This window comes from Hylobates moloch, unplaced genomic scaffold (assembly GCF_009828535.3).
Source record: "Hylobates moloch isolate HMO894 unplaced genomic scaffold, HMol_V3 SCAFFOLD_8, whole genome shotgun sequence".
Classification (NCBI taxonomy): domain Eukaryota; kingdom Metazoa; phylum Chordata; class Mammalia; order Primates; family Hylobatidae; genus Hylobates; species Hylobates moloch.
In genome coordinates this window covers 122,425,440-122,433,823 of record NW_026652283.1, presented here as the reverse complement: position 1 = coordinate 122,433,823, position 8,384 = coordinate 122,425,440, and positions in this window count along the sequence as shown.

The window sequence follows — 8,384 nt, the reverse complement described above, 5'->3', positions numbered from 1 at the left end:
ATATATATATGATGGAGTGCTACTCAGCCATAAAAAGGAATTGATTAATGGCATTCACAGTGACCTAGATGAGATCGGAAACTATTATTCTAAGTGAAGTAACTCAGGAATAGAAACACAAACATTGTATGTTCTCACTTATAAGTGGGAGCTAAGCTATGAAGATGCAAAGGCATAAGGATGGCACAGTGGACTTTGGGTACTCACAGGAAAAGGATAGGAAGGAGGTGAGGGATAAAAGACTACAAATATGGTACAGCGTATCCTATTAATAGGGTGATGTGTACACCACAATCTCCCAAATCACCATTAAAGAACTTACTTACTTACTAATATAACCAAACGCTACCTGTTCCCCAGTAACCTATGGAAATAAAAAAAAATTTAAATTGTTTATTCACATTCGCTACCCATGTTTAAATTGGGTTACTTGCCTTTTTATTGAGTTGCAAGTATTCTTCACATGTTCTAGATACAATTTATTGCATATAACTAACAGGGACTATAAGTGATTTGTCCTATCCTGTAGGTTGTCTTTTTTTGGTCCTTGATATGTCTGTTGAAGCACAAAAGTTTTTAATTTATTTTTCTTTTGTCATTGGAGTTTTGGTTTCATCTAAGAATTTACAGGATTTAATTTTAAAGTCCGCTGTGGCTCTTGTGAAATCACTTAATTAATGCATATTAACTTTTAAAAGTTAATTTATAGTCTACATTGACTGTCTCATCAGGCTCCATATTTCTCTATGAAATAATAATGAGATATACAGTAGTGTTTACATTAAGAAATCCTTAATATTAAGTATGGACAATTGCTAGGATGGGATAGATGCATTTTACAGCATAACTGTCTTTAAAGCACCTTTTACATGTCAATTTTATATTTGCTTATATGTTATTTACGTAACACTACTCAATATACAATATTAGCAAATTGCTTATTTTGTTTTCCATATGGAACACACAGTTGTTCTTTGGATATATATTTTCCACTCTTTAGAAAAACTTCATCTTCCTCCTATGTTTGTTAAATATTAAAAGCAAATAAATACTTGCACTTTAAATTCCGTTTTAAAGGTATTTGCACCTGAATTTCATTTTCCTGGAACATAGCCATGGCCACCTATTATCAAACAATCTTTATCTTCATCTCTAATGATATTATTACTGAAGTTTGCCTGAAAAACACTACCCAATCATGTTACAATAAGCAAAGTAACCAGAGTTGAAATGAAAAGCTAAAAACAAAAGATAGTAAGAATAACAAATGTAAATAATACAGAAAACATGCAGGTAAAGACCACGGCTTTGGGAACTTTAAAAGGAAAGAAAAGAAAAGGTGAGAGATAATGGAGAAACACTTCGCAGATTTAGGGAGATCCTGGAAGCAGTAACAGCATCAGAGAAAGAAGAAGGTGCTGATGAGAGAGAGCTCAACCCAGACAGAAGAGAGTAAGCCACATGGGGAGAAAAGATAGGGGGAGGAGAATCAGGCTGGTGTCATTTTGTGGTCATTACTGGGAAAAAAGGTTAAACAGAAAATAATACATCTACACTCCCTGCAGTTTTTTTCAGCATTATGGTGCAATTCTGTCTTGCTTAAAGACTGAAAATATATGCAACAGACCCAAGAATGGATCCTGAGAGAAGATGGAATTTATGATCTGGGAAACAAAAATCAGCTGGAAAAAAATCTTTGTGCCCTGTAAGAGGGTTTGAAGAATAAATAGATTCTCTGCTGCAGTGAAAGGAGGATTGGGTTTGTATTCGAAATTGGGTCTATTTACTCAATTGCATGTTAGCCATATGACTTCAGCAATTACCTCATTCTCTGAACCTTACTTTCCTCAGCCATAAAAACATGAAGAATTAATTTTTGTATTAATTTTTGTATAAGGTGTAAGGAAGGGATCCGGTTTCAGCTGTCTGCCTATGGCTAGCCACTTTTCCCAGCACCATTTATTAAACAGGGAATCCTTTCCCCATTTCTTGTTTTTATGAGGTTTGTCAAAGATCAGATGGTTGTAAATGTATGGTATTATTTCTGAGGGTTCTGTTCTGTTCCATTGGTCTATATCTCTGTTTTGGTACCAGTACCATGCTGTTTTGGTTACTGTATCTTTGTAGTATAGTTTGAAGTCAGGTAACGTGATGCCTCCAGCTTTGTTCTTTTGGCTTAGGATTGACTTGGCGATGCAGGCTCTTTTTTGGTTCCATATGAACTTTAAAGTAGTTTTTTCCAATTCTGTGAAGAAAGTCATTGGTAGCTTGATGGGGATGGCATTGAATCTATAAATTACCTTGGGCAGAATGGCCATTTTCACGATATTGATTCTTCCAATTCATGAGCATGGAATGTTCTTCCATTTGTTTGTGTCCTCTTTTATTTCATTGAGCAGTGGTTTGTAGTTCTCCTTGAAGAGGTCCTTCACATCCCTTGTAAGTTGGATTCCTAAGTATTTGATTCTCTTCGAAGCAATTGTGAATGGGAGTTCACTCATGATTTGGGTCTCTATTTCTCTGTTATTGGCCATCAGAGAAATTCAAATCAAAACCACAATGAGAAACCATCTCACACTAGTTAGAATGACAATCATTAAAAGTCAGGAAACAACAGGTGTTGGAGAGGATGTGGAGAAATAGGAACACTTTTACACTGTTGGTGGGACTGTAAACTAGTTCAACCATTGTGCAAGTCAGTGTGGCGATTCCTCAGGGATCTAGAACTAGAAATACCATTTGACCCAGCCATCCCATTAATGGGTATATACCCAAAGAACTATAAATCATGCTGCTATAAAGACACATGCACACGTATGTTTATTGCAGCACTATTCACAATAGCAAAGACTTGGAACCAACCCAAATGTCCAACAGTGATAGACTGGATTAAGAAAATGTGGCACATATACACCATGAAATACTATGCAGCCATCAAAAATGATCAGTTCATGTCCTTTGTAGGGACATAGATGAAGCTGGAAACCATCATTCTCAGGAAACCAAACACTGCATGTTCTCACTCATAGGTGGGAATTGAACAATGACAACACTTGGACACGGGAAGGGGAACAGCACACACTGGGGCCTGTTGTGGGGTGGGGGTATTGGGGAGGGATAGCATTAGGAGATATACCTAATGTAAATGACAAGTTAATGGGTGCAGCCCACCAACATGGCACATGTATTTAACAAATCTGCACATTGTGCACATGTACCGTAGAACTAAATGCATCAGATACATTACTCTAGAGTATGACCATTTATTTTCCACATTAGTTGCTAGTATTGATTTTTCAGGCATTCTTTACTCTTGATGAAACTAAGTATCTTAGAGATTCTCATACATGTAATTTAAGAAATGTTCACTCATGATTTGGCTCTCTGCTATTGGTGTATAGGAATGCTTGTGATTTTTGCAGTTTGATTTTGTATCCTCAGACTTTGCTCCAATTCACAATTGCTACAAAGAGAATAAAATACCTAGGAATACAACTTACAAGGGATGTGAAGGACCTCTTCAAGGAGAACTACAAACCACTGCTCAAGGAAATAAGAGAGGACACAAACAAATGGAAGAACATTCCATGCTCATGGATAAGAAGAATCAATATCGTAAAAATGGCCATACTGCCCAAAGTAATTTATAGATTCAAGTCTATCCCCATCAAGCTACCAATGACTTTCTTCACAGAATTGGAAAAAACTACTTTAAATTTCATATGGAACCAAAAAGCCCACATAGCCAAGATAATCCCAAGCAAAATTAACAAAGCCGGAGGCATCACACTACCTGATTTCAAACTATTACTACAAGCCTACAGTAACCAAAACGGCACAGTACTGGTACCAAAACAGATATATAGACGAAAGGAACAGAACAGAGGCCTCAGAAGTAACACCACACATCTGCAACCATCTCACCTTTGACAAACCTGACAAAAACAAGTGATGACGAAAGGAGTCCCTATTTAATAAATGGTGTTGGCAAAAGTGGCCAGCCATATGCAGAAAGCTGAAACTGGATCCCTTTCTTATATCTTATACAAAAATTAACTCAAGATGGATTAAAGACTTAAATGTAAGACCTAAAACCATAAAAACCCTAGAAGAAAACGTAAGCAATACCATTCAGGAACTAAGCATGGGCAAAGACTTCATGACTAAAACACCAAAAGCAATGGCAACAAAAGCTAAAATTGACAACTAGGATCTAATTAAACTAAAGAGCTTCTGCACAGCAAAAGAAACTTTCTATCATCAGAGTAAACAGGCATCCTAAATAATGGGAGAAAACTTTTACAGTCTATCCGTCTGACAATGGACTAATATCCAGAATCTACAAAGAACGTAAGCAAATTTACAAGAAGAAAACAACCCCATCAGAAAGTGGGTGAAGGATATGTACAGACACTTCTCAAAAGAAGACATATATGCAGCCAACAAACTTATGAAAAAAAGATCATCATCACTGGTCATTAGAGACATACAAATCAAAACCACAATGACATACATTCTTACGCCAGTTAGAATGGCGATCATTAAAATGTCAGGAAACAGCACATGCGGGAGAGGATGTGGAGAAATAAATAGGAACACTTTTACACTGTTGGTGGGGGTGTAAATTAATTCAACCACTGTGGAAGACACTGTGGTGATTCCTCAAGGATCTAGAACTAGAAATTTCATTTGCCCCAGCAATCCCATTACTCGTTATATACCCAAAGGATTATAAATCATTCTACTATCAAGACACATGCACATGTATGTTTATTGCAGTACTGTTCACAATAGCAAAGACTTGGAACAAACACCAAAGCCCATCAATGATAGACTGAAGAAACTGTGGCTCATATACACCGTGGAATACTATGCAGACATATAAAGGATAAGTTCATGTCCTTTGCAGGACATGGATGAAGCTGGAAACCATCGTTCCCAGGAAACTAACACAAGAACAGAAAACCAAACACTGCATGTTCTCATTCATAAGTGGGAGTTGAACAAGGACAACACATGGACACACTGGGGGCATCACACACTGTGGGCTGTTGAGGGGTGGGGGTCTGGGGGAGGGATAGCATTAGCAGAAATGCCTAATGTAGATGACAGGTTGATGGGTGCAGCAAACCACCATGGCACATGTATACCTATGTAACAAACCTGCATGTTTTGCACATGTACCCCAGAACTTAAACAATAAAAAAAAGTTCTCACAGACATTAGGCATTTTATTTATATTTAATAATATTTTGAATGATAGTTTAAATAAAAATATTTTGTGAACTGATATTTAATTCACCAGATCAGTGTCTTTGAGAGGGAGTCTCACTCTGTCACCCAGGCTGGAGTGCAGTGGCGCAATCTTGGCTCACTGCAGGTTCCCCTTGCCGGGTTCACACCATTCTCCTGCCTCAGTCTCCCAAGTAGCTGGGACTACAGGCATTCACCACCACGCCTGGCTAATGTTTTTTGTATTTTTAGTAGAGACAGGGTTTCAAAGTGATAGCCAGGATGGTCTCCATCTCCTGACCTTGTGATCCACCAGCCTGGGCCTCTCAAAGTGCTGGGATTACAGGTGTGAGCCACAACAGGCAGCCTTCCGTTTTCTTATATTGCCAGAAAGCAAATGAATTCATTAATAAAATATTGACATAAACCTAATTTTTACGAACCTACAACTTATTTTTCTAACATACTCGGGAATATATGTTTTGGTGAAAATAACATAAACAAACAAACAATAAACCCTCCTGCCAATGAAATCCAAAATGAAACAAAAACCCTATTGTATTTTTACAAGTCATAGCAACACCGTCATTTTCATGTGTCTACCATTAGCCTCAGGTTAATGACTAACATATTTGCAGTCTCTATTAATGCGCATTTTGAAGATATTTCATATATGTGAGCCATATAATATGTGCTCTTTTATGCCTGGCTTCTTTTACATATGATAATTTTTGTGCTTCCTTCATGTTGTTACATATTACAGTACTTTGTATCTTTCTGAATGGTATTCCACTGTATGAATGCACCATATTCTGTTTCTCTATTTTTCAGCTGATGGACATTTCAGTTTTCATTGTTTTAGCTCCTATAGTGTTGGTATGAATCTTTGTGTACAAGTGTTTCTGTGGATATAATAGACTTTTTCTTGAATACCACCTAGTGACTAATTTTTCTTAATTTGTAAAGACCCTAAAATAGATTACATGGTTTTTATAGTTCTTTAATATTTTTCAACTCATAGCTTCCATTCCCTAATAAAAAATGTGCCCATCAACTTCAAAACGTTTGGCATTGCAAGTTAAGATAAAATAGTTCTTAATAATTCAACTCACATACCGATGTTTTTAAATCTTATGTTTCCCAATTGATTTCTAATGAGAAGAAATTTTATCAGTAAAAAAGCTACTTCTGAGAAACACATTTTCAGAAAGATCACAGTAAATCATTTCAGGTTTATAATTATCTGAATGTAGTTACAAATAGAGGATTTTTTTTTTTTTTGTCCAAGGAAAATTGCCACTTTCTATTTGTAAATTATGACAGATTTGCATACTTTTAGAATAAACAATTAGAGATAGGATGTGTATTTGTCTACTGAGTTGAGGGTTGCAAGTTGAAAATTTAATAAAATTATTTCTCTGCATTGCTTACAGGGTAAATACCTTATTTTCATGCATATTATCTATATTTGCAAAGAAGTGGCACTTTGTAAAACCTTAGTCGTATGTTCTTTTTGCTTTAAAAGTCATGTCTGCTAGGCAGTGATGATAGTAGTGCTAATAATTTGTAAACAAAAAAAAAAAAAAAAAAGCAACATCCTGGTGTGTAAAAACTATAAGAATACTTTCCTAGTAAGTATTTAGCAAAGAACATTGATTTTTTTCTCATTATCTATTGCCTTATCTTTCCATTTGTCTATTTAGGTGAGGTGCCATTATGAAAAATAATCATACCTGAATTCTTCACATATTCAGGAAGGTATAATTATGAGGAAGAAGTTGACACCCAATGGTCGTGCTCTGTAAAGTTTTTATGCTGTTTGCGGACTTCCTGTTCTTCAACCTTTTTTCACAAAAAGAAGAAAGGGGACTTATTTTTAGTAAATACTCTCCAAATCTTGGCATTGTTTTGATAATGCCAACAGTTAGGAAAATTTCCAAGTCAGCCTGGGCTGCTATTAGAAAATACCATAGACTGGGTGGCTTATAAACAACATTTACACCTCTCCCAGTTTTGGAAGCTGGAGGTCCAGTTGGTGGCAGATTTGCTGTCTGGTGAAGCCCCACGCCCGTGTTCATAGATGGCCATCCTCTCCCTGTATCATCACAGGGAAGGGTCCAGGGATCTTTTGGGGGTCTCTTTTGTAAGAACATTTACCTATTAGAGCCCTACTACTATGATCTAATTACCTAATACCATCACATTGGGGGTAAGGTTTCAACATATAAATGGAGAGACAGAGAGAAACATTTAGTCTACAGCAAGATATACATTTTTTTTAAATCTCAGTTCAGAACATTTAAATTAAAAGCTCAAGAAAGTACGTAAGAAGGGAAAAAAGTATTTGAATACATTTCTGCCTAACTCCACAGGCCGTGGTTTGTAGTGAGTATTTAATATTTTGGCATTTTTAAGTTAAATTATTTTTTATATCAAGAAAAAAACAATGAAATTTCATATTATTGCTATCTCAGATATTTAGTTATAATTCAGAAAAAAATAATTTTAGAACAGATTTAAGCTATAGTTACTTATATTATCTGGTATTTAAGTTAGACAAGTTCACAATAAACATTAGCCTAGACAACATAAAATATTATTGTTACTTTTTTAACATTTAATTTTATTAAATATCTACTTTATGTTAGGTTCTGGTAAATATACATAGAAATGAATTTCTACTGTTGATGTGTTTTAAAGAAAATAAGAAATACCTTTTTTTCTGATGTATGGGCTGCTTTTGATTCAAGTAAGAGGAAAATGAGTGAGGATTTCTTAAAAGCCATAGATATTTTAAAGTTATATGATATTTTTCTTACCACAACTTGTATCTCTCTCTTTAATGGGAGAGAAATTACACTGTATTTTAGTGGTTTAAGGCATATCTCAAAAGCTAGATACACCTGCGAAAAAATATTTTGCCAACCATTATTATTTGTGACCTCTGGCAAGCTGCTTAATAAAATCCACAATTTCTCTCTCCGTAAAAATGGAGATCATAATAGTTTTAAGGAGAATTAATTATCATGGAATGATTTCAAATCTGTGTGTTTACTGTACTTAGCAGACTACTTATTTTTATTTCTCCTCTAGCTTTGACATTTTTTTCACCATGGAAGCAAAAATGCTCATTCTGGTTTTGGTTTCGTTTT